The sequence below is a fragment of the Sander vitreus genome, chromosome 17 (assembly GCF_031162955.1).
Source record: "Sander vitreus isolate 19-12246 chromosome 17, sanVit1, whole genome shotgun sequence".
Classification (NCBI taxonomy): domain Eukaryota; kingdom Metazoa; phylum Chordata; class Actinopteri; order Perciformes; family Percidae; genus Sander; species Sander vitreus.
Genome location: NC_135871.1, coordinates 16,566,263 through 16,578,122, shown reverse-complemented (window position 1 = coordinate 16,578,122; position 11,860 = coordinate 16,566,263). Strand labels below are relative to the sequence as shown.

The following is an 11,860-nucleotide window of genomic DNA, read 5'->3' as shown; positions in this document are numbered from 1 at the left end:
AATGACAAGGGCTGGAGCTGAACCGAGCAGCCTTGTTAGAAAGTTCGCTGTTGGTTTTTTATCAGGATTTAGATCCACAGGAGTCTCTCGTCATTCAGAGAATCATTTGGAAAGAGAGTAGATCATGTCCCAGTTCAACCTGCAACACCTCTGGTGGGATTGGTTTGATGCATCAGATTTCTTAGTTATGACACTTTAGGATGACCCTAATAGATCCTTGCATTAATTATGACTACTATTTTATCATAGCTCTTAGCGAGCTGCATTAATCAATGATTAGACTCAGATATCAGGACATTAGCAGTAGATGTACAATGTCAGATGAGGGCTGAAGGGCTGTGGGGAGGATGCACAGTGATGTCAAGGTTAACAGATTTTCACTATATGCAGTTACCAGCTTCTTCTCATATCTCACTTCACTTAAGCCTTATGCTGCGTTTATTTAAGTTTATTATGAAAATGTCTCCGTGTTCAGATCAACTCATGCAATAATTGCGTTCCCATCTCAGACAGCACGAGAATTTCTTTTGCCTGTGAAACGTATTCAGATTCCCCTCTTGCAGATATGTTCAAAACTCCAATCACGTTCAATTCAGTTCAACAAACCCACAAAGAAAACCTTTTGTGATGGTTATTGAATGTTTTTGAATTGCCCTGTGAAACACAATAGTATGCGATTGATGGCCTCTTTCAGGCTGTAACAAGTAGGCGGCTGATGAGCAGAACACAATTGATGATTTTTCGCACATCGCTTCACGCAAAAATAAAAGAAAATGGAATGTACTGAGAGGACTTCGTGCTCTTTGCCTGAAACATAATTAACAATAATATAAAGTGAATATAAACAGAATGCAGGGAAGAAAAGACTTGTTCATATTCAGTGCCAGTCAGCTGTCAGTTTAACATGCTCACTCACTGAAGCTAGAAATACTAAACATATTATCAGGATGGTGCAGATTTGGACCCAAAGTGCAGATAGGAGACAAGGAGGCAGCAGAGAGTGTGAATGATTTTAATGAGCAAAGAAAAACTTACAATCCACAAAAGCAGGCCATAATCAAAGAATCAAAAATCCAGGAGAACACAGGAACACAATAATTTATCTTTACATAAAGTACAATGACGATCTGACACTAGACAAAGGGAGCACACGGACTCATACCCCGTTTACATGTACATGGTTATTCTTCATTTGTGCCCTTCGTTTACACGTAAAAGTTTGGGGTCACTTAGAAATCTCCATTCCACTCCATTATAGACAGAATACCAGCTGAGATCAGTTGCATTGCTTTTTTAACCAGGGCAGCAGTTTTCAGATTACGTTATGTGCAAAATTATATAGCGCCTTTCAAGAAACCCAAGGACAGTTAAGAGATGTTGTACGTTCATATTAGCCTTCCGTCCAACAATTCTGCCCTGCACTGATCTCTAAAAAACTACAAAACAAAACGCTACTGAAAATGTTTTGTCGGATGTTTACCCTTTTAGGTATTCAGATAAAAAATACACACACACTCTCTGACTCTGTGTGAATGGTGTGCCTGAGTTTTGTCTTGTGTGTGTTTGTGTAGTCTGTCCTCTTTCCAGGTCATATGTTGGAGAGGAGATTGTGTTGCTCAGGTCCTGTTTGGCAGCACCTGTACGTATGTCTCTTGACGTCCTCCTGGATCCGTATTCTTCATATATCTTTACAATTAATCTATAATATTGTCACCCAGATTTTCCATATTGTAACTGCACTGTAAACTATTATACAATTATTTTTGTTCAATTATGTACACACAACATAAAGTATTGCATGTCAAGAGGGATCCCTCATCTGCTGTTCTTCTCAAGGGTTCTTCTTTTTTTCCCTCCATGTTATGTGGGTTCTTTTGGGGTAGTTTTTCCTTATCTCAATCACGAACAGAGGGTGTCGTATGCTTCACAGATTGTAAAGCCACTTGAGGAAAATTTGTGCTTCATAATTTTGGGCTATACGGATAAAACTGAGTTGTCTTGCCTACACTTTTTATACCCTTAGACTTTGCTTAATCTCATGATAAATATGTCTTTTTCTTTCCTTTAAGTGCATTACCTTTATAGGCTACTCCTAAATTAGCTCTTTAAAACCTTCTGTTTACATGACAGAGGTTGACAGGTTACTGTTTGACTACAGTGATTCACTGTATAGTCTCTATCATTTTGCATACTTAACTGTTTCTGTTGCTATCATTGTTTCCATCTTCAACTCCTCCTGTCTCCCTGAGTCACATGCACACAATGCACGATGTTCTTGTGTTGCCTACCTTGATGATTTCCAAACTTATAAAGGCAGTGACCCACTACCAGCAGACATTTGAAGCATCACTTCATCACCACAGCCTTATTTTTTATTTGGATCACCTGTACCTTCATACATTAAAGCACATAGTCCTCTTCCTCCCTGAGTGTGTGATGACATAGTAAATATGGATGAGTTTGTTGCTTTCTCTCACAGTTTCTGAAGATTTGTGTTGAGCATCTGGCCCCCTGAGAGCTCTGGCAGCCAATCTTTTCATGAATCTTCTGTTCACTGTTAAATTATTCAGTCTGGTTCCATGCTAGAGACGGCAATGACAAATGCCGCGAGGGTAGAGAAAGGATGCAGGGGAGAATCCAGAGGATGTAAATCACATGTAGGGTGAGAACAGCGCAGGTGAAAGGTCAGGTGAAAGGAGGCGTGACAGGAATTGGGGGGACTTGCTCATCTTGTTCTCTTGCTCTGCTTATCCTCATAGTTAATGCGGTGGGAAGCACTGAGCCGCTGAGATCTACATGCATATTGATAACGTGACAAAACCCTTGCACTCAGATGACAGGTGCCATTTACTGTATGTTAGCAAGGACTAATAAATTCATCCCATGTTTAGATTCTCTCCTGTTCTGACCACATAAAATCCTCATGTTCTTGAGTTGGCTCCAGGATCGTAATTCTGCCTGAGAAGTGGGTTTAAATGACTCCTTCACCTTTATGGCTCATATTCACAGCATCAGTGATGTTAATCCAACAATTTGCTCATGCATGCACGCAGGCTGGTTCTTTATTACACGCACATGCACAGTGTGTCAACCTCATTCAGCAGGAAGTTTTTCCACACAAGGTTTCATTTTAATGACAGAAAGAGGTGATGCTGCAGTGAGAGACGGGGACACTGTACAAACCAGCAGGAGGGAAATGAAGATTAATTAAATCTCCAGGGTTTCTAGGACTTTTTTTGGGCAGAGCAGGAAATCTCAATTTACCCCCACCCTATCTGGGTAGTGGCCGCAATCTCGTCAAATGATGGACGAGGGGCACACATCACCATGTGTCTCCAAGCAAATATGAAATAATATTTCCTCATTAGCTCTCTCGAGCTGGTGCCATTCATTCACAACTTTGTATATGCTGTAATCACAGGGAGGGTTGCAGCCAGCAGCAAAGAGGACACAACTAAACACAACACAACCAAGGACTAGATACTAAGTGGGTTCAGGTGTGAAGGACATTTATTGAAAACAAGTTTATGGATGATGCATTTGCAGCCAATGTCAGTTCAATCAGGAGAGACAATGAATGAAATAAAGATGAATGTTCATCATAACAGATGATATGTGATAATTAACTCTTGGCAGAAAGTCTTTGGAGATTTGTAAACGAGAGGCGTCTGCCCTGATCAGCAGCAAGATAAATCCGCCCATGGAGTCCGGACAGTGGCGGTGGTGTTGGCGCCTGAAGATTCTGATGAGGCTGATGGAGCTGATGAAGTTGATCAATCTGTGAAGACTGGCAGTTATGGGGAGGTGGAGGGGCACTTTGCCATTTGCAACGCTTTGCACTAATATGACAGCTGACAACAACAGAGAGAACAGATTTAAATAGCGTAAGAGCCGTGAATGTACCATGCATAACAGCAGCATGAATGAGCTTACTAAAGCTGGGGGGAGGCAGTGTATTTTTGGTGTCTTTGGGCAAAAATAATAATAATCTTTCAGCATATTGTAATTCAAGGGTTCTAAGAGAAAACTAGACTTCTGCATCTCCCCCTTGGCTTTGTATTTAGGCTTTAGTAAATCTAGCTAGCATGGGAGACTTTGGCCAATCACAGGTCATTTCAGAGAGAGAGCATTCCTATTGCCAATGCAGATGCGTGTGCACATTCCTTCGTTGAAAGTTCTGTTTATCGTAGCTAAAGGCTCATTCTGATTGGCTAATTCAAGGCTAAACTATTAGATACGATACTTCATTGTGATCAATCTATACACAGTACATAGATAAAGTGTGTAAAAGTAGTCCACTTTATTGTCCAAGGAGTAGCCATTTGCTGTGAAAATAGTCAGAAGAGCTGGTCTGCTGGGGTTAGCCTTTAGCCTAGCAGGAACACCGGCTGGCTTGTTTGTCGTGATTATATTTTGTTTCACACAGCCTCTGGCGTCTCCTCGTTCAGATGTATCTATCTATTTTGCGGCATGCCATCGGAATGAAATTAATGGTTAGTATTTGTACAGGGTACTGTATGAAGCCGGCGCATGCCCACTTGTCTGATGGAAGGGGCTAGACAGAGAGGGGAGAGCGAGAGCTGCAGGAAGAGGTCTCATTTTACTTCAAATTGCGTTTTTTAAATTCTACCTCCTGCAGCATTAAGGGAGAGGGAGAATCATATTGAAACAGAGGCAGCAGCAGGATGATAGGCTAACGATGTATGTGTGTTGCTGTGCTATTAGATATATAAGATAACCTGATGTGACCAGCTGATAAGAAAAGCTAATATCATAATTGACAGCACCAGTCAAGACAGCAAGGAAATGATGAGTGAGAATGCGTGAGAGGAGTGAATGGCAGGATGTCTGAGAAATAAAACTATAGGAGGCCTAAGGATGCAAAAGGATAGCCTTCCTGACTGAACTTATGCCATAGCTTCATACTATCGGAATGATTTTGAGTCCTCAAGCCCTGAACATTGACACCAGCAGAGCAGAGGCAGTGGTTTCTTTTCACCAGCATGTGATTGCATTACAGCAGGGCCCATCGCCTCATTACAGATCCTCACATTCATGTTACTTTCCACTGCACATATCTGATGCTACGTTTACACGTTTCATAAACGGACATTTCAACCTCTCCTTTGTTTGTCTCAATTTACATGCAAACGTGCAAACGAAGTTTTCCAAAATCTCCACTCTGGCCGGAGGTTTTAGAAAGACTCGTTTTCAGAGGCGAATTCTCCGTTTGCGTGTAAACGAGGGGCACAAACAAAGGGAAATGTCTCCGTTTTTCAAAATAACCATGTACGTGTAAACAGGGCCTGAATAGTCATCAAAACAGCTCTTCGCTGTCCCCTCCAACCTCTATTCTCTTCCATTATGCCTCTTTGATCAGATTCTCTCCATGTTTCTGTCTCCCTCCCTTTAACTCCAACTCAATATCTTTTTCTCACTGTCAGAGGTATGACTGACAGCTGTGAGCTTTCACATAATTGCATCAGAATTTCCCAGCCTTGCACTTTTGACTGCTAAGCCTGTAATAAATACTGGAGATGTACATTTATCTCTCAAATGATTTAAACTACCCTTTATTTTAACCTAAAATTTAAAAAATAATTGCATATTCATAGATTCCAGAAAGAGGGAGAAGAAGTCTGTTTTATTTATTTGTGAGGGTTATTGAACTTTTTTGTGTGAAAAAAACACATCAGATACAAGTTATTATTTAAAGCAGAATATTCATACATGTCTGGAGGCAATCTGTATGTAAAAGTACAGAAAAATCAGGAAAATGTACCTAAAAGTACTCATTACAGACCCTTTACAAAGTGTTATTATGTGTATTACATTATTGTATTATTGTTGGTCGAGTGGGAGCTAATTATAACTACTTATTACTATTTACATTCTTTTTTATCTGCAAAGTAATTATTAACTAGCTGTCAGTTAAATGCAGTGGAGTAGAAGAATAAAGTAGAATCAAATGGAAAATACTAAAATAAAGTACAAGCACTTCAAAAGTACATTACTTTAGTAGCTGTAGTTAGTACTTTTCTGCTTTCAACAATTTTATTTGGTATGACTCTGGTCTCTTTCAGCTTGAGGTGTGAAGAGGTTACCATACCTCTGGCTTGTCCTAGTGGACAGAGTGTGCTGCTGGACTTGTCTCTTGCTCATCATCAGCAGAACACAGGGGCTGTTAAATGTGAGGGCCCCGCTGTTTCCCCTCTAACTCAGTGACATCAGATCCAATGTGACATGCACAGTGCTGCTACGCAGATCTGAACTGGCTTCTCACTTCACACCAATCTGCATGGCTACGTCACAGGGCAAATGCTGATGTCTCCTCTAGCACTGGCATGACACACACACACACACACACACACACACACACACACACACACACACACACACACACACACACACACACACAGAGCTCATTCTCAGTGCAAAAATGATTCATCTTTGGGTCTGTCAATTTCCCCTGTGGACCCATCCCGTCTCTCCGTCTACACTTCTGCCTTTGACACTCCTCTGTTCTTCTTCCTGCCGCCCGGCATTCTCTGGTGACTATGATTTTAAATTGAGAAAGTGTAATTTATCAGGGAGACTGGAACTCTGTCAGAAGTTCAATAAATACTAAAATCTGGAATGGCGATTAGAGTCTGGTTTTTAAAATGAGCTAAGGTCATTATTGATAAGCCCATGAGACACATTACATTTAAACTCAAATTTCCATTTATGTTTTTCTCTGTTATTTGCCTTAATATTATATCATTTTAACATGTGATGCAGATTGTCTATAGCTTGTCTGACATACCATTTTGCCATGCATGTGCCCTATTTTTTTTATAACAGTGTCTGATTAATTTCAATGGTGTGGTTCACCTGAACGAAGTTGGACTGTAAAAATAATTGAGCCTGTTTGCAGATGAAGGCATCAGCTGAAATGTGTGAGGCCTACTTATTCTTATTTTGCATTGTCAATGAATAAAGACAACAAATAATAACTGCAAAATATAATAATAATATAATTTTTAACTAGACAGGCACTTTCTGAAGAAAATAGTGTGATTTATGTAAGCACCGATGCTGATTGGCATGATTTTTTGATTACTTTAAAATCACCTGCAAATGTATTGCCATTGAAAGATACAGGGAATGGGGGCTTTAAAACACCTTTGCATTAGAATGTATTGCATTATGGTATTTTGAACTAATACACTTTAAACAGTTACATTTGTGTAATACTGATACTTTTTTAGTGTAAAGACATTTTTCAGCAGACATTTTCATTTGTCATAGCAGGAAAAGCACAGGTGTTACTATGATGGCATAAATCTTCAGTGAGGCAGCTTGAACAATACCAGGGCCCAGCCATCATTTATGTAATTAATTACACCTGTGCTTGCTATGATAGTCAATATGTCTGCTGTCTACACAGATGCTGTGTGAAATGGGACTGACTTGAATGCATTATATACCTCATATAATAACTCACAGACTCACAAGCTGCTGCACATCACAGAATGAAAATTGATGTGATTCTTACAGTCTCTTACACATTCCTATTGTGTTTTATAATTGTTTTTTCTATAAAAAAAAAATGTTTGTTCTGTGCGAACAGGTTATAGATTGTGGGTTATTTAGGCTATAATGTGATAGTTGAGTGTGACTGCTTGATCTCTTGTTTATGGGAAATGTACGTGTGTGTATGTTTGCGGGTGTATACATGCATGTGTATGTATGTGGGCGTGGATTAGTGTATTGCATATCGATGTGATTTTATATCTTGTAATGGAATGTCTGTGATGTAATGGGTAGGCCTATGTATTGTGTGTCTAGTGTGGACCCCAGGAAGAGAAGCTTCCCCAGGAAGAGAAGCTTCCTGGGGTCCTGGGGATTATTTCCCCCCATAGTCACCAAAGTAAATACTGGACCCATTTTTCAAAAGCCGAATCTTTGTTTTTCCTACTGTGATTGACGTGAAGATATCTGCTTTTACTCTGACCACCAGAGGGGGGCGCTGCTGCACACAGCGTAATGAGCACAGAGCTTGTTCCGGTTGATTTCAGTTGGCGGGCTAACCAAATCTGAGTTGATCTTCTTATATACTGTCTATGGAGTTGATGGAAAGTAACATACCAGTTACAGACTTACATATTGTAAAAAAAGAGAATCCGTGAAGAAACAAACTAAGTACAGCTGTAACACTGAGGAGGATGTGGCTAGCCCCTAATCCCCTAACCCTAACCCTAACCCAGCAGCGAGGCGGTGGAGGTAACTTTAACCGCAAGACGCTGGACCTGACATTGATGCTATAGCTTTAGCTCTGCCATTAACAGCTGCCTGGAATGAAAGATTCAACTGAACAAACACCTTTTTTCAGGTATGACAGCTCACTCTGTTACACTGTATTAATGTGTATTGCTGGTTTTATGAGAATTGCAAAAGTCGGTTTGTCTCTGTGATAAACGCTTTGCTAATTGGTAGTCTGTGTATAAAAGTCAGTGTAATTCAGGTTTGACAGGTGTCACCAACAGATGTATGGTGGTTGATTCACTGGTGTGCATCATGGATGCATTATATTATTAGTGTGCATCTATGGGGTTCCAATTGTGCCAAAATTAAGTCGACATGCTTACATTCTATGTCTATTTGTCAATGTCTATGTCTATGCTTACTGTCAATGTCTATGTCCATGTCGGTCTGTCTATGCTATGTGTCGTCTTCCATGTCTATGTGTCTTATTAACTGTCTATGTCCATGTCTGTCTGTCTATGCTATGTGTCGTCGTCCATGTCTATGTGTCTATTAACTGTCTATGTCTATGTGATTGCCCACATGACTCAACTTTTGTCTGTGTCAACTCAACTTACTCCTGTCGTCTGTCCTTGTCATTTGACTGTGTCGTCTTGCTGTGTCAATACTGCATGTGTCATGACTATGTGTCGTCTGTCCTTGTCATTTGACTGTGTCGTCTTGCTGTGTCAATGCTGCATGTGTCATGACTTTGTGTTGTTTCACTCTGTCGTTGCTATGCGCTGTTGCTAGGCGTCGTTGCTATGTGTCGTTGCTATGTGTCGTTTCCCTCTGTCGTTACGATGTGTCGTCTTCTCTCTCTTGCTTCGTTGCTTTGTGTTGTTGCTATGGGTCGTTGCTATGCGTCGTGTCACTCTGTCGTTACGTTATGTTGTTTCACTCTGTCGTTAGCAAGCGCTAACGTTAGCTAGCAAGAGTTCTGGCAGTTGATGTCACGCAATCCCAGCATGCACCAGTCAATATCAAAACACCCATCAGAGCTGAGCCAGAATTAGCTAGCTAGCTACGTTACTAGCTAGTTGCACCTATTGTAGATAGATAGATAGCTAGCTAGCTACTTAGCTAGATAGATACTTTATTGATCCCCAAGGGGAAATCATTTGCTGCCTATTTCAATAAACGCCTTGATTCAGTATGGTGGATAGCTGCTGTGCGCCGGGATGCCAGAACCATCGGAAAAAAGATAATGGATAGCATTTTATGGGATTCCTATCTAAAGATCCCAAGAGAAGAAGTAAATGGATTGCTTCCATAAAACGTGCTAGAAGCAGACAGAACCAAACTGAGCGATGGGAGACCACAAACAATGGATTTCGGTTATGCTGTGACCACTTCATATCAGGTAACGTAACAGAAATATCTTATCTATGTAGCTAGTTAGCTTTAGCTAGCAAACAGGCTAAAACGGTTTCTAACGGTTGAGGCTAGTAGGGATACAGCTAGCTAGCTAGCTAGCTACGTTCCTTTCCTTTCTAGCCACAACCATTAGTTATTACGAAAAGGTAAGTTCTACCTATGCAGTATGGCATGGATTTTGTGTGGATTACAAAGGCTAATGTTAGCTAACCTAAAAGAAGCACCGTATTCATATTTAAATCCTAAAATCTCAGACTATGCTGACTGATATTGCACTTTTGTATATTTTTTGTAAAATTGTAAATTCTCTTGTATTGTTATACTGTACACTTAACAGTATTTTTTATATGTCTTACTGTCCTCTGTTTTTATTCTTTATATGTTAAGTGAGTATACTTTAGAGCAAAGATTAACCAGAGTCAAATTCCTTGTTTGTTTACTCAAACCTGGCCAATAAAGCTGATTGTGATGTTGTTTCTATGTACTTATGTTTTAGGAAAAAAGAGTGACAACCCTCTGTCACCTGACTACGTTCCTTCAATCTTCAATCATGTTCCATCCCCGGAGAAGAGAAAAAGAAGAATGAGGTTAGATGTAGTCAACAGAAGACAGAAGAACAAACTTCAAAGAATAGAGAAAGCAGCAAAGCCATCAGCTGCAGCAGTAATGGATCTAACGGATTGTCCTCAAGACAACAGCAAGCATCCTACTGCAGACCAGGTGAAGGAATCTAACATCAACAAAGAACTTGAAAATGAAAATATTCTGCCTCTTCCCGATGAAAATGACGATCCAGCAACGATCCAGCAAATTCAATCTCTTGAGTTGGAATGCCAAGCTCTGATAAATGAATATGTTGTTTCCCCCGTAACCTCCGCTCCTCTGACACAAACCTCCTCTCCCCACCACTCAGGACCACACACCGTACCTGGTGGGACAGAGCTTTCACCATTGCAGCCCCCTCCCTCTGGAACTCCCTACTCATACACATCCGTGTCTGTACTGACCTGGACACATTCAAAACACTAATCAAAACGCACCTCCTCAGATTAGCTTTCCACATACTATAGTCTTATATTTCTCACCTGATAGTTACTGGTTTTCTTGTCTTTATTTGCTTTTAACATGCTTGTTTTATATGTTGGTTTTATTGTTTATCATTTTTTAATGTGCTATATGTGCTGGTTTTACTGTATGCTATATAAATAAAATGTATTATTATTAGATGAGTCTACAAAACAATGATAAAAAGGTTAATATCCTCACTGGTTTACAAACATATTCACTACTAATGACTAGTGTTCATTTTGTAGCTCCCTATCTCAAATGTAAGTCCACCCTAACATTATTTCAGCGGTACATGCTGGCTTTAATTAAGATGAGAATTAATTTGTCTTTTGATTTTTTTTGGCTTATTATTTTGCCGTTGATTTGACAGCTGTTTCAAAGCTTTTCAAACACTGTATTGACGTAATGTATTGCAGATTGGTGCCGATGTGCAACATGCTGTGTATGCGTATAGTGTAATACTGTGGACTGTTGATGCAGTGTTGGTGAAAGACAAAACTAGAAAGTGGAATGTAATGTATTGTTAGGAATGTAAAATGCCTAAAGGATTAATTGTTTTAGGGCGATGACTATTAGGCAATAATGACAACAAATAAGTATTACAGTAGTTATATTTATTTAATAGCATTTGTTTTTTTTATCATATCACCCCTTGATTTCTTTTCTTCTGCTGTTAAAGTTCCCTGTCATGTCACCGTTGTCACGTTTAGTCTTGTCCCGCTTGTCTTGTCCATTTTTTCTAAATAAAGATTGTGGGCCAACTCCTTTTCTATTCCTCTCACGACTAATTCACTGCAGCAGCACCACTGTTGACCATGATTTTGAAATATTGCTGCTGGTTTTGGAGCAGAAAAATACTTGGCAATTAGCTCTGGAATTATACATTTCTTAAAAAAATCTTCTAGCTGCATGTGGCATCAGGGCTTGCCAGTATTATCCCATCTAAAGCAATTACACCTTGCCACATTAATAAGAGCAATCCAAATATCAGGAAAGTTGGCTAAAAGTAATCTGGGTTGATTTGAATGGGCTACAGTATAGGCTAATTATAAAATACCAGTAAGCTTCCAAAGTTTACTGTACAACTCAATGCAATTTGGCCACAAGATGCCAATTCATTTTTAAAAGT

The 11,860-nt window shown here is 39.8% G+C and overlaps 1 long non-coding RNA gene across 1 annotated transcript; it reads left to right on the top strand.

Annotated features, from left to right (window-relative positions):
* The first annotated feature begins 8,881 nt into the window (after positions 1-8,881).
* On the top strand, positions 8,882-11,499 carry LOC144532275 (uncharacterized). The gene is made up of 2 exons (XR_013503322.1): positions 8,882-9,649; positions 10,160-11,499. It is a non-coding gene; the product is annotated as an uncharacterized LOC144532275 (long non-coding RNA).
* Positions 11,500-11,860: the final 361 nt, after the last annotated feature.